Source organism: Myxine glutinosa, chromosome 12, assembly GCF_964187855.1.
Source record: "Myxine glutinosa chromosome 12, kmMyxGlut1.1, whole genome shotgun sequence".
In the NCBI taxonomy this organism is placed as follows: domain Eukaryota; kingdom Metazoa; phylum Chordata; class Myxini; order Myxiniformes; family Myxinidae; genus Myxine; species Myxine glutinosa.
In genome coordinates this window covers 22666315-22690959 of record NC_136272.1, presented here as the reverse complement: position 1 = coordinate 22690959, position 24645 = coordinate 22666315, and the positions used below count along the sequence as shown (strand labels likewise).

General features: G+C 46.8%; 1 non-coding gene across 1 annotated transcript; it reads left to right on the top strand.

The window, feature by feature from the left end:
* On the top strand, nt 1–120 carry TRNAL-CAA (transfer RNA leucine (anticodon CAA)). The gene is made up of 2 exons: nt 1–38; nt 75–120. It is a non-coding gene; the product is annotated as a tRNA-Leu (tRNA).
* The last annotated feature ends 24525 nt before the right edge of the window (nt 121–24645 follow it).

Sequence of the window (24645 nt, the reverse complement as noted above, 5' to 3'; positions counted from 1 at the left end):
GTCAGGATGGCCGAGCGGTCTAAGGCGCCAGACTCAAGGCTTTGCAGCTTTCCATGCACTGTCATGGGTGGGTATTCTGGTCTCCTCAAGGAGGCGTGGGTTCGAATCCCACTTCTGACATTATTTTTTTAATGTAATTATAAACTTTATTTTTCAAGACATATATTGTTTTTCCCAAGATGGACGTAAACGGACGACGATCCACAATATACACACACACACACACACACACACACACACACCAAAATTTTCATTGCTCTTCACCACCTTGGAGCATACCTGCCTGCCGGACTCTGCGATCTTTTGGATGCTCGGGGACTTTTGGGTCTTTAGAATCTTTTGAGTCCTCTGGGTCTTTTGGGTTATCTGGGTCTCGGGTTTTTTTGGTCCTTTGGGACTTTAAGGGTCTTAAGGATATTGGGGGTCTTAAAGGGTCTTCAAAGGTCAAAGAGGTCTCAGCAGTCCAAAGCTTCGAAAGGTATATTTCAACAGTACGAAATGAATAGACGTAGATAATTAATAGACAGGATGCAACCGGCGTTGAAACAGTACATAATAAATAGACATATAATCACACAGCACGGACGTATGGCTTCACGGACAGTGTTTTTCGGTTTTATATAATTACTAGGGAGGTACCCTTGCGTAGCTACGCACGGGTGCGTCGCTATGCACCGGTGGGAGCTGGAAGCAAACAAACAATGCGGAAACGGTGAATGCTAAAGCATGAAACTAATAAGTTCCACTTTGGTGTGGCACCTTCAGTTGCATGTCAGACATGGACAGCAGATTCGTGAAAGACTTCCACGAAAAACGTACCCGTTTAAATGGTTCTCAACCCAGTCAATGGCGAATCTGCATATGGCAAATCCGCGAATGTCATACTTAGACAGTATAATCCGTCATGGCATTTCGTCATTCACTGGAACTCGATATCTCTTTTTTCATTCCAAACAGCATAACTCCAATCACAAATTAAATAGCATTAATATAAAAAATAAACTTTTACCAACATTCGTGACATAAACAAATATTTAAATCCGGATGTGGAGTAGTTCCTATGGTTGGGTGAATACAATTACGAATTCAAAATCGTAATTGTATTCACTCAATTCCAAACTTCATTCCAATCATAAATTGATACTTCAACAAAATACTGTTTTAAATGACGATTGCATTGAGATATTAACAAACCAGCTCATTGCCGTCATCTGTCCACTTTCGGATTCGCGGCACGTTCGTATCGAGTCAATTTCAAAATCATAATTTTATTGAGGAATTTATGAAACCTCCTACCTACCTTACAACATCCGCTGGGACCCCAAAACGTTCCACAGGAGGTTTGGCGGGGCTAGCCCCAAAACTGAGGGAGTAGTTTGGGGACGGACAGACGGACACTCCTGTTTTATAATATCGATATAGGTTCAGTACATATTAAATTATATATAACAAAATAGCTGTTCACCACCATTTCATATTGTCCTCTGATTGTGCCACCATAGATGTGCATGATTGTGCCTCCAAACCATGATCTTTTCTACCCCCATTAAACCACCCTAAGTCCACCTCCTTCAAATTCACCGTTTTATTTCCTGAAAGTCCTCGTAATGTTCATTTGTTTTTTTTCTGTGTGCGCCACACCAGCCTTCTCTCTTCCACAGATCTCGCGATGTCGCTGTTCTCCACTGTTGTTGTGCTTTCTTCTCTCACACCATCTTGTCTCACACTCCCTTTATTACATGTTCTATGTGATAGCTCTTATACGAGCCTTGACTTATTATACAAAAAGGTCTTAAAAACGTCTAAACAAGGTCGAAATGAAGGTCAAAAGGCTCTAAAGGGTATTAAAAGGTCTGAAAGGTGTGAAGGTCTAAAGGGTAGAAAGAGGACTGAGGGGTCTTGAGAGTCTTAGGGGTTCTAAAGGGTAGAAAGGAGTCTAAGGGGTCTTGCGCATCATAGGGGATATAAAGGTTCTAAAGGGTATAAAGGGTATAAAGTGTATACAGTTTATTAGGGTTCTAAGGGGTATATAGGCTTGTTATGGATCTTAGGGGGGTCTATATGATCTTAGAGGTCTATAGTATCTTAGGGGACTTCGGGTTCTAAAAGGTCATAGGGGTCTTTGGGGTTTTGGGGTCTTAAGGGTCTAAATGGTCTTCGGGGTCGAAATGGTCTTTGCGAACTGAATGGTTTCGAGGGTCTTATGAGTCTTAAGGGTCTTTAGGGTCAGAAGGGTCTTAAGAGTCTAAAGTGGTCTAACAATATATGGGGCCTCATGTAATGATTACACCTACCCATGTTCTGTGCAGACAAACAGACAAACAAACAAACAACAAACCCACAAAGCCCTAAAACAAATTTGACCTCAAAATATTGGTGGTTGAATTCAGTGACCAGATATGCAAATCCTCTTCAAATTTCAAGTCAATTGGATGAAAATTGATAATTTTAGAAATTTCACTGAAGTTGTTGACCTTTGGCCAATGTTGACCTCAATAATATTGGTGGTTGAATTAAATGACCTGATATGCAAATCCTCTTCAAATTTCTAGTCAATCAGATGAAAATTGATAATTTTATATATTTTACTGAAGTTTTGACCTTTGGCCAATGCTGACCTCAATAATATTGGTGGTTGAATTAAATGACCTGATATGCAAATCCTCTTCAAATTTCAAGTCAATCGGATGAAAATTGACGATTTTAGAAATTCGGCCTATATTGACCTTTTGGCCTATATTAACCTCAAAATAATTGGTGATTGTGTTCAGTGATGTGATATGTAAAACCTCTTCAAATTACAAGTCAATCGGATGAAAATTGAGGATTTTGGAAACTTTACTTAAGTTGGTGCCCTTTGGCCTATCTTGAACCTTTTGAACTTTTGACCTCAAAATCAATAGGCTTCTTCCTTATGACTAAGACTACCATTTGGTGAAGTGTTATGAAGATCAGTTTAAAATTGTGACCTGTAGGCGATTGACATACAGACAAACAGGCAGAATCACAGACCAAACCAACCAATATACATATACTTGGGAATCTTCAATCTCGCAAGTAACAAATGGACCTGAATGTAATGCCCTCGTATTTCCATCCAGAAGGAAATATTCCAGAGCTGACATTGTTTTTACCTCATAAAATAATCTGATCATTCATCTTGTTGTTACCAGTTACCATGTTCATGCAGTTATCTGGTTCTGTTAACTCCTATGAAGTAGTATAAACTATGATGGTGAGGAGAAAATAGTGACGTAAGGCTATTGCAATGTGATGTCATCAATTTGTTTCATCACCATGTCTGATATGTCTGGCATTATGAGTGATGGAATGCTGAAAGACAAAATTAAGGTTGATTTATTATTTCAATAAACATGGAAGTGAAACGTCAAATGCATTGAATTTATGCGTTAAAGATCCACGATGCAGTGGCATACATGCAACGCGCACGTATCAAACGAGTTAAACACAGATCTTGAAGCGCCCTTCTAAAATTACGGACCTTTTATCTGTCTGCAGCAATGTGTAAATTATATTGGAGTTACTTAATAAATATATACAACTACTGGTACTTTTTTTTTGTATACCACATCGAGGCTCGTGTAAGAGCTAACATTGATCACAAAAAGACAAACTGACACATAAAACATAAAACATATTGTTGCGGGTTTGAGAACCCACACTTGTAAATATAACATCATTAAAGGTTAAAGGTTGCACCCCATAGATAGGCCACAAGCAACACATAGGTCACCATAGGACGTCAGTTATTTTATAGTATGTGTTTAGATAAAGCCATTCCCAATAGTTGCATCTGCGTTGTGTCAAACAAATAAGTATAGGCCCCGTTCATTTTGCCTCCACCCTCCAAATCTACCTCGTTGGGCAGCATCCATCCAGCGCCACATTTTTGGCTATGGCACCTCGCATTAGGATGCTCAATAGTCAAGGAACACGAGGTAGGCCTGAGAGAGCGAGGAGCGCGGCGTCGAGGTTGGAGCGGCGGAGACAGCAACGGTAAGAGCCATAGCCAATCAGGGCTCGGGTGACATGGCGTGAGGGGCGTGGTAAGGGCGTGCCTATATAAGCGCATGCACAAAGCCCTTGAGAGGACTTACGCAGCAGCGCTCATTACAAAGGACTGAAGCCAAGCGTTGGTATTGTGAGGACTTGAAGGAATTGCGCTTTACGAGAGGACTGACGCAACTGCACTCGTGATAGGAGGTTGACCTTCAGGTCTGAGCGGGGAGAGAGAGGCGCTTGACCTGGAATGAGCGCTGAGTACGAGAGGGAGAGACACGCTGTGGCAACCAGCTTACAAAGGGCGAGCGCGCGGCACGCATTGCCGAGAGCTGCAGCGTGCAGGAGGACCTTGGGGAAGGGGCGCTTGGAGCGAGTAATACCGGGAGCGCGTGTAGAAGCGCCGGTACACATATTACATACACGGCCAAGAGCCATGAAGTCACGATAGCCTGGCTTACCCTTTTCCCGTGACAATAATTGTCCGCTCGCGCCTACGCTACGCGGAGAGCTGTCTGCCGTCCACCATCATCGCCTGGTACGGGTCGAGGACCGGAGCCTGAACGCCATCGCTGGACCTTCCACCCTATCATCTACATCCCCGCGTGAGTCTGCGTCTGAGACCGAGTCTGAGAGTGAGCGGGCCCGAGTCCAGGGAATAAGTTAAAACTGAATAAGGCTGCCCTGCGTACTTTTTCTTCCTCTTCTTTCTTGTACATTCCTTCGTTTCCTCTTCTAATTGTACAGAGTGTAAATAAATTACCTTGTTCTTCCTGGTTTCTTCTCAATCCGATTGTCCTCGTCATTTCTCAATTGGGTAAGCGTGGCACGATTAGGAACCGCCTAGAATCGGGTCTAGTACCTGTTAATGGCCCGAATCGCGGCTCGCTTCGCTCGACGTGTCCACCAATGCCGTGATTCGGGCGGAAGTTATTTCCTTGCTTCACGGTCGGTGGTAGTACTTAGGTAATAGGACTAAATTCGACCAACAACCCTATTTAACACCGACCGGAAGGAACGTGATAACTTCGGGATCGCGTCGGCCAGATAAAAGACAAGGGGATTAACCCCCTCTTGATAAGGGGAGAGCCGACGTTGGAGATCCGCAACAATATGATAAAGGGAGCGGGAGAACAAGACTGAGAGCAGGGACATCGGGAGATCTGTGGGAGGGAGATGGCTTGGGGGGAAGAGGCATGGAAGGGGGGGGGGGGGGGGGGGAGAGGAAGAAATTGACAATTTTAGAAATCTGACTGAAGTTGGTGACCTTTGGCCTATGCTGACCTCAATAATATTGGTGGTTGAATTAAATGACCTGATATGTAAATCCTCTTCAAATTTCTGGTCAATTGGATGAAAATTGACAATTTTAGAAATCTCGCTGAAGTTGGTGACCTTTGGCCTATGTTGACCTCAATAATATTGGTGGTTGAATTAAATGACCTGATATGTAAATCCTCTTCAAATTTCTGGTCAATTGGATGAAAATTGACAATTTTTTGTCAATTTTCTTAACAAACTTCTTAACCACCACCGCACCTGCTCCCCCTCAAACCATCTGCTCCCCCTTATCCTGCCAACCCCTATCTCAGTTTTCCCCAGTCTCCCCTACTGACCTCTCTAAACTCCTCACAGGAATGAAAACTGCCACCTGCACTCTGGACCCCATCCCCTCCAGCTTTGTTAAGGCCTCCCTTCCTGCTCTCTCTCCACTTATCACTGCAACGATAAACTCCTCCCTGTCTACTGGCATCGTCCCACCATCCCTCAAAATTGCTGCTGTTACCCCCATTCTGAAAAAACCTGGACTCAACCCTGACACCCCAAATAACTTCAGACCCATCTCCCACCTACCCTTTCTGTCCAAAGTTTTGGAACGCGCTGTAGCCACTCAACTCAAACATCACCTCTCTGCCAATAACCTGTATGAAACATTCCAATCCGGATTCTGCCTCAACCACAGTATGGAAACTGCACTCCTCAAAAGCACCAACGACCTTCTCCTTTCCTCCGACGCCGGTAACCTCAACATTCTCATCCTTCTCGACCACAGCGCCGCCTTTGACACCATCAATCACATCATCCTCCTTACCCGACTTGAAACCACCTTTAACATCACTGGCACTGCCCTTTCTTGGATCAAATCATACCTCTCCGACAGGCACCAGTTCATCTCCATCAATAACTGCAAATCCCCCACCGCTCCCCTCCCCCAAGGTGTCCCCCAAGGTTCAGTTCTTGGCCCCCTCCTCTTCATCCTGTACCTGTCCCCCTTGGTCACTTAATCCGCCGTCATGGTCTCCAATTCCACTGCTTTGCCGATGACATCCAGCTTTTCATTTCCACCAAGTCAATCGCCACCGACACCCACTCTATCCTGACAAACTGCATCACTGAAATAAAATCCTGGCTTCAAATCAACTTCCTCAAACTAAACTGTGATAAATCCGAAATAATCATTATTGGACCAAAAACGCTCACCAAGTCCACCCATAACTTCACCCTCAACATCGACGGTATCCCAGTATCCACCTCCCCTCACATCCGGAATCTTGGCATCATCTTTGACCAAACCCTCTCCTTCGACAAACACACTAAACAGATCACCAAGACAGCCTTCTTTCACCTGAAAAACATCGCCCGTCTCCGCTCATCCCTCTCCTCCACGGCTGCAGAAACCCTCATCCACGCCTTCATCACCTCCCATCTGGACTACTGCAACAGCCTCCTCTATGGTTCACCCTCAAATATCGTCAATAAACTTCAATACATTCAGAACTCCGCTGCCCATCTACTCACCCACTCCCGGACTCGGGACCACATCACCCCCGTCCTTCACAAGCTCCACTGGCTCCCCATCTCCCAGAGAATCCAGTACAAAATCCTCCTCCTGACCTACAAAGCCCTCCATAACCTGGCCCCATCCTACCTGACTGACCTCCTCCCCAGACACACTCCCACCCGCACCCTCCACTCTGCTGCTGCCAACATCCTGTCCCCCCCTCTCCCCCCCCTCATCCGGACCAAACTCAGATCCTGGGGGGACAGGGCCTTCTCCATCGCTGCTCCCACACTCTGGAACTCACTACCTCAAACCATCAGAGACTCCACCTCACTCACCACATTCAAATCATCACTCAAGACCCACATGTTCAACACCGCATTCAACCCCTGACCGTCTCTTCTCCTTATCCTTCCTTTCTGTTTGGTTATTTAATTATGTATTTTTGTCTTTTTTGTCTTTGTTTTACGTACTATGTCAAAGCGTCTTTGGGTTTCTTGAAAAGCGCAATACAAAATAAATGTATTATTATTATTAATATTAATTTTAGAAAATCGGCCTGTGTTGACCTTTTGGCCTATGTTGACTTCAAAAATATTGGTGGTTGAATTAAATGACGAAATATGCAAATCCACTTCAAACTTCCATGGACAAAGACAATACTTGGCAGACAAAGGTGATTGTATAACTCATACGAAACTTATCAAATGGTCTTATTCTCTCAATAAAAGGGGCTGTTGGCGATTTAATCCGTCACGGACGTGGGACATTGGGACAAGGCTATAACATCTCTCCCACGTTGTCTGTAATTGTCACGTGACGGTCAGATTTGTCTACAGACCAACTGTGGAGGTCACGTGGCTATTGTCAAGCTTCTTCTTCACTTCAACATCTGCCGTGACTCGTAAGTCCAGCTTTTTCGATTATAAAATGTTACTGTTTTAATTAGACGAGATGAATCTTAACAATCTGCATCAATTGAAGCGCTCTTATTGTTTCAATCGTTTTGCATTATTCATAAGGAAGTGATTTTTTTTTTTCCCCTTAATTATCTCAGCAATTCGTTTTATAATTACCATCGATTTGCCACTCCACTCCGACATCAGAGCCATTTAATGGGTGAAATGAATGCGAGTGTAAGCTCAATTTTACATCTTATTATTATTGGACGTTAATCGAACCTGTTATCGTGGAATAGTCTCAAAGGTATTGTCTCAGTACAAAATGATTTGCATAATAATCCCTGTACGTTGATTAAAAATTTACTGTGATAGATCTGCCTGACCGTGTCACTCTAACTTTTGAGGTCATTTTGAGTCCAGTGGTGCCTTATTGGTGAGGACTGAGACACTGAGATTCTCGACGTTGTGGGTTCAAATCCAGCTGAAGGAAGCAGTATTAAAGATTTGGATTCCCATCTTCATTATGTCAAACGCATCTCTTGAGAATTCCTAAGTCATGATTGGATTATGGGTAAAAGCCTATGCGGGCCATAAATGGTTTCAGGAGTGGGATAAGCCTGGTGTTGGCTCCACGCCTTAACGGTTAAGTTTAAATTAACATTAGGTGTGTTGACTAGGCATGTTATCCTTCCGAGGTCAGCAAAACAGCTCACTGGTAACATGGGGCGTTGCATCAGCGGCACAGCTGCACTTCCAGGAAATGAGGCAGCCAGCAGCCACAAGCAGCACACCAACCACCAAGAGTTAGGATAATGTGCCTGGCCCACCTGGTCCTGTCTACTTGTTATGCTAGTCCGCTCCTTGTGATTGACTCGTATTCCCTTCCCGTGTTACAGGATGCCGTGCGGAATGACTAAGGGTCCTGCCCTTCCCCTGTACCTGCCATTTTACATAATAATAATAATATTAATAATAAAATAAAACATTCCATTTTTGTGACAGCATTCGCAGACTGAGCGTGCCTGCCTAAGATTGTTTTCACAGCAATTGGCACAAGCAAATGTGAGCCAGTATTATAGAAGCAAGTCCCCATTTCAGATACGAGCCCTCTAAATGGGGGATTGAAATTTGAATTCAACACCCACCTGTATACATTGTACTCGCTGAGATATCTGTTCTTCGCCGGGTAAAAAATTATTTTTAAAAGAACAGGAATGTCCAAAACTGTTGAGGAGTAGAATGACGTTTTTATTTCGCGTATCCCAATGACAATGATTGATTGAACTGTGAACTGAGGATCAGGCGCGACTGACTTAGTCTCAGTTTTATTTTCATTCCAAAAGCCCTTTGGAGCTTCCCACTCTGCTTTCCGCCACATGCAGCTGGCCATGCGTGAATGGGAGCTCCTGAAGACTTAGGCCGATAACCTAGAGGCTTTGTCCTTGGGAGTTGTTGAAGGTCATACCAAAGCAGACTCTGACTGCAAAATGAATTCGCCAAGAGTCAAATGGCAAGATTGTGTCTGATAGGATTATCAATATCCTTGGAATCATGGCTTGCTCTCCCTTGTTTGGACCAGTGGCGATGGTGACGTTTATGCAATTCGGCAGCAAAAGTTTGATGATTCCTCGAGTTCCGTTGCGAAGCTTTGGTGGGTCGAGGATGCTTAAGAGCATGACTGACACTCCTGTTTTCAGAAGGAGGTGGTGAGGTGCCATTCCTGAAGGATCCAGGCTGTTCAGGAAGTCTGTGGGGCATGTAACTGCTTCATCTCACTGGCCTCCACATGTAACTGCTTCATCATCAGGAAGTGGCCTCCACTGGGGAACAGCAAGGATTGCACGCTCATACAGTCACTCCATGTGTTTCTAGTGTTGCAGTACATTTTGGTACACCCTCGACTGAAGATCTATGGCTGAAGATATCATGGTCCCCAATTTTTGTGGCACACTGATGAAATAGCCATCACTATCATGAAGCACCTGGCCATCTTCAATCCTCGAGAGCAGCTTTGCAAATTGACCTGCATTGTGATCACCTCGAAGGAGGGAATGCATGTTTGTTGTCAGACAAAGAGTCATTATATGCTTCCAAAGATGTGAAGATTCGAGTTAAGCGTCGATCTCGTTGGCTTTCATGCCACCATGCACAATAGGAAGAGTTTGGAGGAAATCTCCAGACAACACCACCAAAATCCTACCCATGAGGTCACTGCCCTTGAGGATGTTCCTCAGCGTTCAATCGAGAGCTTCAACTGACAGTCGATGTGACATTGTAGCTTTGTCCCCAGAAGATGATCGTACTCTCATCAAGGATGCAGGCCAAAGCTGAGCCACGTTTGATGTTCATCTGCCTTGAAGATGGGAAGCAATCCCACTGCTTGCAATGCAACATGACCATTGGGACGAACCCTTGCGAGTATGAGGTTTATGAAGAATGTCTTCCCTGTGCTTCCAGGAGCATCCAGGAAGATCAATACTCCTACCCCAGAATAATATATATATATATATATATATATATACACCATATAAAACACAAATGTGTGTTTGTGTATTTGTGTGATGTCTGTCCCCCTTCATAAGGGTAGGTTTTAAAGGCTTTGAGTAGCGCTTTAGGAGGGATTAAAGTGGGGTTTTAATGGGCAATCATTGAACATCACTGTGTGTCCACCGGTTAAAAGACCTAAGAGACTCCAAGGACACAAAATACCCCAAGAACTCAAAAGACCTAAAAGGATCCAGACCCAAATTATCCAAATTATCCAAACAACCCAAAACGACCCCAAGGATCCAAACAACTGAGAGAACCCAAAACACCCTAAGGACCCAGAAGACCCAAAGGACTCTCAAGACCCAAAAGACTCCAAAAATCCAAAAGACCAAAAGACCCCGAAATACCCTAAAGACCCAGGGGACTAAAAAGACCCGAGGACCCCAAAGATCCAGAGGACCCAAAAGACTCAAGTGACCCAAAGATCCAGAGGACCCAAAAGACTCAAATGACCCAAGACCTAGAGGACCCAAAAGAGTCAAATGACTCAAAAGACCCCAAATAACCAGAAGACACAAAAGACACAAAAGACCCAAAAAACCCCAAGGACTCAAAAGGTCACAAGGACGCAAAATACCCTGAGCACCCAAAACACCCAAACGACCTAGTCCTAGAGGATCCAAAAGACCATGAGGACTCCAAAGAGCCAAAAGAAGAGTAATTATGTCTCTTACATTGGAATTGTAGACGGTGGCTTGCAAACCGAGCCTCAAGGTCGGTGTACAGAAACGTTTTTATAAAATCACAACAAATACAAGGCGCAGCGAGGTGAAAATAGCTGCACATAATGTGCAACGCGCACAGAGTAACCCGAGTGTTCATTTATGTCTGTAGGATGTCTAATGAATAAAGAAGATATAAGCTCACCTGACATTAGGCCAGGCTTCAGAGTTTGGCATGCTCACGCGGCTGCACCGTCAAATAAACTGTTCCAACCCGTCATTTTTGACGGGCATTATACTCGTATATAATAAAAGGCAGTGTGTGTGTCTCTCCTCCATAACTCCAAAACCATGAAATAAATAATAATAATCTTTATTGTCCCATATTCAGGGAAATTATTCTTTGGTGACCCCAAAACCTAGTGGCGAGTGGCCCCAAATTTTGCATGCATACTTCTCAACCTCCAATAGAGTGCATGAATGAAAACTGGGTGTTTGGGTGTATATAAACACTCTTTTTGAAGATGATTAACAAGGTGCTCATAACAAAAAATCAAAAAAAGCTTTACCAAAATGGCGATACACCTTCTTGTTCAGCCCACTGTCGCATCACAAAATGGCGATCCACGATATTTGTCAGCCCACTGTCGCATCACAAAATGGCGATCCGCCATATTGGTCAGCCCACTGTCGCATCACAAAATGGCGATCCGCCATATTGGTCTGCCCAATGTCACATAGCTGGGTCCTTAAGCCGCCATTTTGTTTCGGCCTATTGAGATTGTTCACCCACTAACACTAAACAGGGAATGTGAGTTGGGTTTAGACCGTCATGAGATAGGTTTCCTGCATTAGTCTTGTGGATATATGTGGATATCTGGGAAAGCCAAGGGTGTCGGGAGAATAATTAGGTAAGTGTTATGTTTGTGAGGTTTGTAGTTTTTGTTTTATTAATGTTTTAAAATATGGGCCGTAGGCTGTTGGTCTTGGCCTGGTCTTGGCTATATGCTAGCCTGCATGGCGAATAAAGTTGTCTAAATGAAGGTTTTTGTTAATGTTGTGAACACCATTGTGTGAACACCATTGAACACCATAAGCTCTTGGTTTATGTTAGGATGGATGATGAATGGCTTACAAATAAGGTCTTATGACTTTGAAAATTATTCTTCTGGTAAAAACAGGGTTTTTGCTTCAAACACCCTGACAGACTCATTTCAACGAGGCTTCGATTTATGTTTTTGGTTTTGATAGTCACTGAAATGTTTTACTACTCGACAACAACAAATTTGGTGGAAATCCGATCAATTTTGACGAATTTACAAACTTGAAGGATTTAATGTGGGAAATGATGACCATTACAACATTAAGTACAACCCTCTCCACTCCCATCCTCCCTCCTCCCCTCCCCATTCCCTCCCTTCTCCCCTCCCCATTCCCTCCATTACCCCTCACCTCCCTCTTCCTCCTCCCCTCCCCTCTCTCAATCTCCTCCCCAATTCCCTCCTCCTCCACCCCTTTCTCCTACCCTCCCCTTCCCCTCTCCCCTCCTCCCTTTCCCCTTCCCCTCGCCCCTCCTCCCCTCCACTCCCCTTCCCCCTACTTCCCCTCTCCCCTCCTCCCCTCCCCCTCCCCTTCACCTCTCCTCACCTCCCCTTCCCTTCCCCTCTCCCCTCCCCTTCCCCTCTCCCCTCCTCCCTTCTCCCTTCTCCTCTGCCCTCCTCCCTTCCCTCCCCATTTGCTCACACATCCTCCCTCCCTCCCCTACCCTCTGCACCCTTCCCCTCACCTTTCCCTTCCCCCCACCCTCCCCTCTCCCCCTCCCTCTGTCTCCCCACTACCTCCTCTCCCCCACCCTCACCCCTAGCCTTCCACTCCCTCTCCATACCCTTCCTTTCCCTCCGCTTCACTTCCCTCCCCTTCACATCCCTCCCCTACCCCTCCCTCCCTTCCCCTAACCTCCTCCTCCCCCACCCCATTCCCTCTCCTCCCTCTCCCCATTCCCTCTCCTCCCGCTCTTCTCCCCTCCCTCTAACTCCCCACCCCCCCTCCTCTCTCCCTACCCTATTAATCACATTATATATATATATATATATACAGACTTGGCATTTAATATGGAATATTTTTTTGTGGGGGTGAACTTACTTTTCAAGATGTCTTAGAACCAAAAGTTCATTGGAATTATGTTGAAATTATTCTAGATTTTGTTAATGTGACCTTTAAAAGAAACAAAAACCACATTTGACATTTCGAAACAAATAAATTGATCCTTGAAAGTGATGTAAACTGATATCGAACTCAATTCATGGACAGTACTGTGTTAAACTTCTGTACGTTTTCCAGAAGTATCTCTTTATTTTGCACATTAGCCAAATATATTTTTAACAAAAACAAAAGTTAAATTACGACTGGGATTACGGACAGTAAAATTACAGTTCAGTACTTCATGTAACCCCCACGAGAATTCAGGAGAGCACGTACACGTTGAGGCATGCTGTTCACGAGATTTGCCAAGGTTTGGACAGGAATTGCTTGCCATGCAGTGACAATAGCCTGCTGCAATTCATGCACAGAGGTCGGCTGCTGGTTCAAGTGGTCGATATGACGCGATAATTATGCCCACAAGTTCTCTATCGGATTCATATCCAGGGACATGGCAGGCCACTCCATATGCTCTACACCACGGTCAGCAAGAAAGTGTTGGATCATGCGAGCACGATGAGGCCATGCATTGTCATCTTGGAAGACAAAGTTTCCTCGAAAGGCTGCACGAGCAAATGGAAGCAATGTTTCTTCCAGAATGGCCCTGTACTTGAACTGGTTCAGGATTCCATTCAGAACAACCAGGTCAGTTTTGCACCCTGCATGAAAAGCAGCCCAAACGGTCACCCCACCACCTCCAGCTTGGACTCTTGGCACTATACAATCTTTGTTGTAGGCTTCATGCACTTGTCTGCGCACTCGGACGCAGCCATCTTGACGATAGACCAGAAATCCAGACTCGACACTGAAGATCACGTGATTCCAGTGTCCTGGCTGGCATTGACGGTGCTCTCTGGCCCACTGCAATCGGCGCTGGCGGTGTTGTCTGGTCAGGCGTGGCTTTCTCAGGGGACGCCTGGCACGATAGCCTGCTTGAACCAGTCGTTGGTTGACTAGCCTTCTGGATACAGGCACATTTGTCAGTTGCTGCCACTCAGCCCTCAGCCGATTAGCTGACTTGGTATGGCCATTGCGGACTAACCGGTGCAGCTGGCGATCATCCCTTCTTGTGGTTCTGCGGGGACGTCCTGGCCTCGGTATTGGAGTAGGGACACCCCTCTGATCATTTCGTTTCAGGATCATTGACACCTGACCTTGAGTGATGCCATACTGCTGAGCAATAGCACGCTGTTTCATGCCGTAATTTCGTAAAGCCACCACTCCATGAAAAACAGCATTGTCGAGTTGACGGACCATCTCCAGAGGAAGCGGCAATAACTTTTGGAGACGTGCAGCAGTTGTTTTCCACTAATACAGAACGCAACAACCCTTGTATACCCGACTGTGAAGCCAATCATCAAATGCACCTGTCCGTACATTTTGCCACGCCACCTGTGATATAATCCTGTTGTTGACTTCTTGCTGCGACAGACAATCAGTGACATGGTTCTTTTAACAAATAAATCACCAAAGTGTAAAAGAAATTCACCAGATTGATATACTGAGTTAAGAAAGTAAACCCAAGTCAAGAAAAAAAAAGATATTCCATATTAAATGCCAAGTCTGTATATATATATATATATATATATATATATATATATATATATATATATATATATATATATGTATATATATATATATATATATATATATATATATATATATATATATATATATATATATATATATATATATATATATATATATATATATATATACATATATATTGTTGCGGATATGAGGATTGCATTTTTTTCATTGTGTTGTATTATATTGGAAATGGTGATGAACATTGTTTGAATATGGCCCCTCCTGCCTCCAGAGTTGTGTAAAGGTAAAAAGGGCATCCCGGTAGTTATTCCATGAAACACCACATTGAAGGACACGATAAAACCCTTGTTCAGTAGCTTATATCTTATTATGTGTTTTAGAGTAAGGCCTTGTCTTCCATTAGAATGACACTCCATTGCACCGAATCAATTAAGAATAGCTCCCCTTCAATAATTCCATTTCCCAGCCAAACTCTCCATCTGTGGGTAAAGCAGTTCACAAGCGTGGGGTGCACGCCCTCTCATTTCGTTGCTATAGTGAATATGTGCTCCGTGCTCTGTTTGAACAGGAGGGGCGGGGTCGCCCGGGAGAGGCAAGCCCAGGGCGCGCCACGAAGGGCGGGGCTGTTCAGCCCCATGCCCAAATAAGGAGACAAGCCCATGGGATTACCATACAAGGTCACGAAACAGAGCACGGGGGAGGAGGGCGGTACCGAAACCGAGGAGGGCGTGTCAGACCCGCGCTGAAGGTATGAGAGAAGGGTGCGACGATCGCTGGGACAAGCTACACCAGAGATACGGCAGATGAGTCCAGGTGTGTGAGAGGGTTGGCAGTCCACCGGGAGAGAGTTCAGAGTTGCACCGGAGTTGCGTGAGAGATACGAAAAGCCTTTGACAAAGAGCCGCTTCAACCAGCCCCGTTTCAACCAGCCGCGTGAAGCCCTGACGGGGCAGCGAGTGACCCTGCCGGCATGCGCTGTAAAGCCGAATACAAGGAGCTGCCGGCGTGCGCTGTAAAGCCGAATACAAGGAGCTGCCGGCGTGCGCTGTAAAGCCAAATACAAGGAGCTGCCGGCTCCTCGCTTCCCGCCCGGAGTGGACCTGCTCGCTGTGCCCTGTGATCCCACCTGCTCATCCCTCCAAGCGATTCCTACCCTTCCATCCATTTGCGTACGTGAGTTTGTTCTGTTTGTGCTGTCCTGGGTAGTAAACTAAGTCAGTATAAGCTAGTAATTTGCACTGTGTTACCTGCTTTTTCATGTCCGCTGTAAATACCCATGACTGCTCTTTTTGCTTATGTGTGTAAATAATAATAAACCCCGTTACTCTTCTGTACGTCTTCTTCTTCCTCTTTGCATTCGTTGTCTTAGTCTTTTCCCGATTGAATAGCGGTGGCGCGATACGGCCAACGTTTGGGTGAATCGGGTTTAGTCGGGGAACAACTGTTCGGTCGCGGAGCCTCCGCTCGGCAAACATACCATCCTTAACCGCGTACCGTAACAATATATATATATATATATAATTATATATATATATATATATATATATATATATATATATATATATATATATATATATATATATATATTGTTGCGGATATGAGGATTGCATTTTTTTTATTGTGTGTATTGTAGTGGTAAATTGTTGTGTAACCTTGGTTGAATATGGCCCCTCCTGCCTCCAGAGTTGTGTAAAGGTAAAAAGGGCGTCCCGGTAGTTATTCCATGAAACACCACATTGCAGGACCCGATAAAACCCTTGTTCAGTAGCTTATATCTTATTATGTGTTTTAGAGTAAGGCCTTGTCTTCCATTAGAATAATACTCCATTGCACCGAATCAATTAAGAATAGCTCCCCTTCAATACTTCCATTTCCCAGCCAAACTCTCCATCTGTGGGTAAAGCAGTTCACAAGCGTGGGGTGCACGCCCTCTCATTTCGCTGCTATAGTGAATATGTGCTCCATGCTCTGTTTGAACAGGAGGGGCGGGGTCGCCCGGGAGAGGCAAGCCCAGGGCGCGCCACGAAGGGCGGGCCGTCGGCGCCATGCCCAAATAAGGAGACAAGCCCGTGGGATTACCATACAAGGTCACGAAACAGAGCACGGGGGAGGAGGGCGGTACCGAAACCGAAGGGGGCGTGTCAGTCCCACGCTGGAGAGAAGTGAGAGGGAGGGAATACGAGCTGAGCTGCGTGGAGAGGTACACGACAAAGAAAGGGTCCAAGAGAAAGCAGAGGAACTTTTACGAACGAGTTGCAAAGAGATACGGCAGATGAGTCCAGCCCCGTTTCAACCAGCCGCGTGAAGCCCTGACGGGGCAGCGAGTGATCCTGCCGGCGTGCGCTGTAAAGCCGAATACCAGGAGCTGCCGGCGTGCGCTGTAAAGCGGGTTACAAGGAGCTGCCGGCTCCCCGCTTCCCGCCCGGAGTGGACCTGCTCGCTGTGCCCTGTAATCCCACCTGCTCATCCTTTCCAGCCATTCCTGCCTGCAAGTTCCCCATTTGCGTACGTGAGTTTGTTTTGTTCGTGCTGTCCTGGGTAGTAACTAAGTCTGTATAAGCTAGTAATTTTCACTGTGTCACCTGCGTTTTCATGTCCGCTGTAAATACCCGTGACTGCTCTTTTTGCTTATGTGTGTGTAAATAATAATAAACCCCGTTACTCTTCTGTACGTCTTCTTCTTCTTCCTCTTTGCATTCGTCGTCTTAGTCTTTTCCCGATTGAATAGCGGTGGCGCGATACGGCCAACGTTTGGGTGAATCGGGTTTCGTCGGGGAACAACTGTTCGGTCGCGGAGCCTCCGCTCGGCAAACATAACATCCTTAACCGCGTACCGTAACAATTGGTGTCAGAAGTGTCGGATCGGACCCGAAGCGCGCTTAACGTGCTCAAAATTACGAGCTGCTGGAAATTTGGGTTTTAAAGCAAAACCCGAATTTTGAAATCGCGCCATGGCTGGTCAAGGCGACGGAATGCCGGTGGGAGAGATAGAGGGGTTAGGAGTAACCCAGAATCAAATGGAGGGGAACATTGGCAATGTGGTTGAGGAGGTTTCAGGCGCGCAAAATGGCGCCCTCGCGCACGAGGTTGAGGAGGCACAAAATGGCGGCGCTGCGGCAGTCGAGACCGCAGCGCTGGGGAAATTGGACCTCTTTGCGGCGCAGATGATGGGGTATATGAAAAAAATGGCTGAAAAATCCAGCAGGGACATGGACAATAAATTTGAGGGATTAGACAAGAAAATTGGGAAGTTAGACGACAAATTTGAGGGGTTAGACAACGGGATAAAAGAGGTGAAAATGGGTTAATGGGGTTAGAAAATAGGATGGAAGACAAATTGCAGGAGATAGGGGAGCAATCCGCCCGAGAAATTAAACAAATGGGAGAGCAGATAGAGGAGGTGAAAATCGGGTTAGAAAGTAAATTGGATGCTCAGAGGGATGAATTGGGACAGATGAGGGTGGCATCTACAAAAGAGAGGGAGGAGATGAAAGAGGAGATACGATGAGGTGTAAGTGAGGAGGTCTCGGGGGTACGCGAGGAGGTAAAGCGAGGCGAAAAGCGTATAGAGAACGAGGTGAGAAATGGGACGGCAAAGTTACAAGGGGGAATAGAAGATCTGATGGAGGAGGTGGAACAGCTGACAGAGGGACAAACGGAGTTAGTGGAGCAGGTTCAAAGGAACACTGCGGTACTAGGAGGGTTAAAAGCGACACAAAATGACATTAAAAATGACTTGATAGCGACACAGAGGCAATGTCAGATGGTACGTGAGGGACTGACAACGAGGTTGGAAGAGGTGACAGAAGTAATGGAGACGAAGGACCGAGAGGTGAGGATGCACATAGAGACGGTCAAAATAGCCTTAGAGGACGAACTTGAGGAGACGCACCGGGAAATAAAAGAGGTGAAGCAAAAATTAGAGGAAGTGGAAGAAGAGGTGAGTGAAATTAAGAAGAGACGGACAGAAACTAAGAGAGAAATACAGGAGGAGGTGATGGAATATGTGCAAGGTCGGTGCTCAACTCATAATTGTGTGCTCACTCACCAAATAAAGAGTTTGCAGGTGGCGAAGGAGGTGCGGAGACGAGGTGCCAAGGTGAGTGGCGATATACGTGGAAATGTACATGATGTGAGGGGAGCTTCAGTCGGCTTGGGGATTGATTTGGATCCGGGTGTTCGTGAAAGGCCATTGGTGAAGTGTGCGACAGGTACGGTGTGCGAAAGAGGAGGTGTGCGAGAATGTCCGACTATGGGGTGTGTGAAAAAAAAGTGCGCGCCAAGGAGTGAGGGTGCTGTCGAGAGTGAGTCGGTCGTAGCGCGTGTGCGAGGGAGCACATGGAAGCGCGTAGTGAGGAGTGTTACAGAGGATGTAACGGAAGCATGCACGCCTGTGGTGAGTGTTACAGAGGATGTAACGGGAGAGTGTGCGCGAGAAAGGTGTGTAACGGACGGGTGCATGAGGAAAGAGTGCGCTGTCGAGAGTAAGGGTGAGTGCGCTGTCAAGAGTGGTGGTGAAAGTAGTAAGAGTGACACGGAGCGTGAGTTGGTTGTGACAGGTGAGAGAGGATGTACACCTGGAATGGTAGGATGCACACCTGGAATGGTAGAGCGTGTGTGGGAATGCACACTTGAGTTGGTAGTGAGGCACGTAGTTGGGTGTGCGAGTGAGAGCACACTTGTGGTTGTCACAGAGGAGGTGACCGAGGAGGGGGCGCGAAGAGGTGTGTTGGTGAGGTGTGCGAACGACGAGTGTGTGCAAAGGTGTTCGGTGGTCAGGTGTGTGACCAAGTCTGTGAGCGGAATGAGTGTACCTGGGTGTGGAAGAGAAGGTGCAATGACGAGGAGCATGGGAACAGCTGGATGTATGAGCAAGGAACGGGCTGCGGGGTGTAAGCATGCAGGTGAGGCATCGACGGTAACCGGGTTAGCGGTTAGAACGACATTTAGCCGAATCAGGCCCTCGGTGCGCGTCGGGCAGCTTCGCGTGCCGTGAGGACCAGCGGGGATCCGAACCACGGCGGGTTCGAAAGGACCGCCGTACGTGATCCACGCTGGGCCGCGCTTGGAACGGCCGCGTCCGTGCTCCGCTAGGCAGAACGGGCAGCCCGATAGGAAGGGTCGTCATGGCGACCCCTTTTTGTTGAGGCGTTCCGGCAGGTCGAGATCGGGCAATTGGATGGCTCCGTGCCGAGGTGGTGCGTGGGATCTCGGCCCAGGTAAGCGTCCTTCCCTGCACCGAGTGCCGGACGCATCCAGCTGCCGGCACCAAACAACCCGCATTCATTGCTCGGCTTTACGAAGCCGGGCTGTAGAAGTGAATTGGTGCACCGAGAGGCATTAGTAAGTAGACTGTAATGATGAGGATAGTGGTCTGGACCCGAAATTAGAAAAACAAAATTTGATGATTGGCAAAGGATTGGCAGAGTGATGATTGGCAGAGGATTGGTAGAGTGATTGGCAAATTTTTGATTGGTTGGAATTTGGTGAGCAAAACTGGTAGTGGAACGCCCCCGATGTGGTGGGATGGCAACTCTGTCATCTCTCACAATGCGGGGGGCAAAGGAGCACTAGTTTTATGGGGTTTATGGCAGTGAAAACTAGCCCGGGTGGGTTAGGATATATCGTGTGTAGGGATCTAGAAAAGAACGACCTTAGGTGACGTTAAGGTTAGGTAGTGACGGACACCTGTAGTGGGGACGCAGGTAGATTAGTGTGGATGATAATGACGTGGGAGCGCAATAGTTTAAAGGGGCGACTGGGAAGCGCAAGTTTCAGAGGGGAGTAGTTAGATGAGATAATGCCGTGTGTTTGAGGATTGGAAGTGTATGAGTAACTGATTGTGATTGTGAGTGTAGTGTGATTGCACAGGTGTACAACTGGACAGGTGCGTGGAGCAGTGTTTGAGTGATGGTGATGTGTGTTGTGTTGACCAACTGGTCCAGGAAGGAAGGAGGGTGCAGGTGGCACCAGGTGTGAGTGCACAGGTGTACACCAACAGGTGTATGGAATAAATGGTAGTGTGGAATATATGGAGTATTGGAATGGATGGTCGTGGAGTGAGTATGGTGGAAATTGTGGAGTGGAGTGGATGGTGCGAAGGTGTGAATGGGGGAAGAGTGGACCCCCATCACGAATACCCGGGGCGGGTAGTGTAAGTGTTAGGTAGAGGGTATAGGTAAATTGTGGTTGGATATTGGCATCTGTGGTGCGGGTGGAAGAATGGTGATTGGATGGGTGCATTAGTGTTGTGGAAATGGCTGGGCGTGTAGCCTGTTAGTGTGTGTAGTTGGTTTGGGCACTCCACCACTGTGAGGATGTTGGCCAGGTGAGGCCGCAGGTGGGCTCTGGGAGCCGGTAGAGTGGTTGTGAATGGGGCCCGAGGATCCGGAGGATGGACCCGGGTAGCCCAGTGCCAGAGGGCACCAAGGGGTGACAGAGCCAGGAGGGGCCTTCCGCAGTTAGTTAGGTTAGGGTGAGGAGCTAGGTAAGCTCGGGTGGCAACTGCAGTGGTGGAGGTGTGCAGGTGGGTAGACCTGCTGGGAGAGCTACACGCCCCAGCCCAGAAATTGTGCAAGGGCACCGGAGATGAATCGGGGGAGTGAGACCCCAAATTGAGAAGCACCACAGTTTGGTCAATGGGAATTGGTTTTTAGAACCCATAGTGTAAGTTGGCCAATGGATTGGCAGGGAAAGACCCCGGGTAGTGTAAAGTGTGTTAATGTCATTTAGAGGATAGTTAGGATTGAAGTCTCCTCGCACCATCTGCATCCACTCACCTGAGGTGACAGGTACTCCACACCATGCCATGTTTGATTATTTTTTATGTGCAAATGTTTTGGATTGTGAGACGCATCATGACATGGGTGTGACATTGTGCTTTGTTGTTCCATCTCTCCCTCCTTATGAGGATTGATGATGAATTGGGTGATTGCAAATTTTGAAGTAGAGGGAGTGAAGACGAATTTGGTGTAGGGGAAATATGGGGAAGACGTGACAGTAGTGACGAATTTGTAAATGTGTAGATTTTGTAAATATGGGGTGAGGGCAAGGGTAGTGTAGGTGACAGGGGGGGTGACGTACGGTAGGGACGAGCTTTCTCACTTCGCCCTCCGTACGCATTTCACCTTGCATTGCCTTATTGATGTGTACCCTTGTGACTTTACCCCTCACTCATCTGTCCCCCCCTTTTGTCTCCCACATGACCTGTGCGCCATTGGGCGCCGAGGGGAGCGTGCGTGAGTCCTCCATTGTGCGCCCGGAACTCCCAGAACCAGCTGTCTGCATCGATGCACCACATTATGGACCACATGTCTGTGGCCGAGCACCACTTATGGACCCCATGGGTTGGGGCGTGGCCCCTCTGCTGGAACCGGCCATGAGGGCCCGAAATCTTGCTGGCGGACCTTGGCCACAGGGCACCGATGCCCCACAGGTGAACCACAGTAGTCGGCCTGGTGGGCCATAAATAAATAAAAGGGACACGTTGGGTGCATTTTATTGTAATACAAATAGGCCGCCAGCAAAGAAAATGACAACATCTGGAAGAAAGTAGATAGCCAGCAGAGGGAGCCGAAGAGCAAGAGACCACCTGCAGGGTTAGGGGTTGTTGGTTTATTTTGATTATTCATGAACACTGATGAACTGTGGTGACTGCACCGATTGGTGCTTGAGGGTGCTTTGGTGCGTTTTTGGGTGCTTTCATGGTGCATTGATGCAGAGCAGACTGTCTCCCCCCCAGAAAGAACAATTACAGGTCCTGGGTTAGTTTTGTAAATAAAAGTAGCGTCAACTGTAAATAATGCTCCCCACCGTCAGTGTATAGTTTGAAGACCATTCCGCAATTCGGTTAACTGTGGGCGTGAGTCTGTTAGGCAGGGTGCAATGGAGCAGCGGGCCACATCTATCTATGTTTTAAAACTGTCACACTCAGGGTCAGGTTAAAAGTAGAGGGAACTACACCTACGTGTCACACTAAATAAACGTTGTAGGCCCGGTACGTGCCTAAGAGGAGGAGGGTGCAGTGTTGCGGATGTGAAGATTGCATTTTTTTTATTGTGTGTATTGTAGTGGTAAATTGTTGTGTAACCTTGGTTGAATATGGCCCCTCCTGCCTCCAGAGTTGTGTAAAGGTAAAAAGGGCGTCCCGGTAGTTATTCCATGAAACACCACATTGCAGGACCCGATAAAACCCTTGTTCAGTAGCTTATATCTTATTATGTGTTTTAGAGTAAGGCCTTGTCTTCCATTAGAATAATACTCCATTGCACCGAATCAATTAAGAATAGCTCCCCTTCAATACTTCCATTTCCCAGCCAAACTCTCCATCTGCGGGTAAAGCAGTTCACAAGCGTGGGGTGCACGCCCTCTCATTTCGCTGCTATAGTGAATATGTGCTCCGTGCTCTGTTTGAACAGGAGGGGCGGGGTCGCCCGGGAGCGGCAAGCCCAGGGCGCGCCACGAAGGGCGGGGCTGTTCAGCCCCATGCCCAAATAAGGAAACAAACCCGTGGCTTGCCACAAGGGGCGTGCCGTCGGCGCCATGCCCAAATAAGGAGACAAGCCCGTGGGATTACCATACAAGGTCACGAAACAGAGCACGGGGGAGGAGGGCGGTACTGAAACCGAAGGGGGCGTGTCAGTCCCGCGCTGGAGAGAAGTGAGAGGGAGGGAATACGAGCTGAGCTGCGTGGAGAGGTACACGACAAAGAAAGGGTCCAAGAGAAAGCAGAGGAACTTTTACGAACGAGTTGCAAAGAGATACGGCAGATGAGTCCAGCCCCATTTCAACCAGCCGCGTGAAGCCCTGACGGGGCAGCGAGTGACCCTGCCGGCGTGCGCTGTAAAGCCGAATACCAGGAGCTGCCGGCGTGCGCTGTAAAGCGGTTTACAAGGAGCTGCCGACTCCCCGCTTCCCGCCCGGAGTGGACCTGCTCGCTGTGCCCTGTAATCCCACCTGCTCATCCTTTCCAGCCATTCCTGCCTGCAAGTTACCCATTTGCGTACGTGAGTTTGTTTTGTTCGTGCTGTCCTGGGTAGTAACTAAGTCTGTATAAGCTAGTAATTTTCACTGTGTCACCTGCGTTTTCATGTCCGCTGTAAATACCCATGACTGCTCTTTTTGCTTATGTATGTGTAAATAATAATAAACCCCGTTACTCTTCTGTATGTCTTCTTCTTCTTCCTCTTTGCATTCGTCGTCTTAGTCTTTTCCCGATTGAATAGCGGTGGCGCGATACGGCCAACGTTTGGGTGAATCGGGTTTAGTCGGGGAACAACTGTTCGGTCGCGGAGCCTCCGCTCGGCAAACATAACATCCTTAACCGCGTACCGTAACAATATGTATATATATATATATATATATATATATATATATATATATATATATATATATATATATATATATATATATATATATATATATATAGATAGTGGTTTTGAGTTTGTACAATAAAGGTTAAATTTCCCCCTCATAGTTTAGTCACACGACAACATGTAGCCTCGCGATAGTGGAGTTATTTCTTAGTATGTGTGAGCATAGTCCTTTTCCTGTGTTAGTCTTGCGTTGAGTAGAATAATGAGAATAGGTCCTTTCATTGTCCTCCATTGCCTTATGCCGCCTCTATTGCCTTATGCCGCCTCCATAGCCTTTTGCCGCCTTACTCCTCCTTATGCTGCCTTTGGCTTTTTGGCGCGAATTAACATGAGGCAGGCCTGGCAAATCAAGACAAGACCGAATGAGGGCAGCGGAGAAGCTGACGGTAAGCGCGAGCCGCCAATCAGGGCTCGAAGGGAGTGGCTGCGGCAATGCGTCACAGGGTGTGTTTGGAACATTCGAGAGGGCTAAGGGCGTGGCAATAAAACCCGTTGCGCGAAGCCCCCATGGCAGTTCTGTGAAGGGAGGCGCTTGACTAAGTTCTGTGAGAGTTGAGTGTTGTACAAGAGAAAAGACGCGCATGAACTAAGTTATAAGCGCTCTT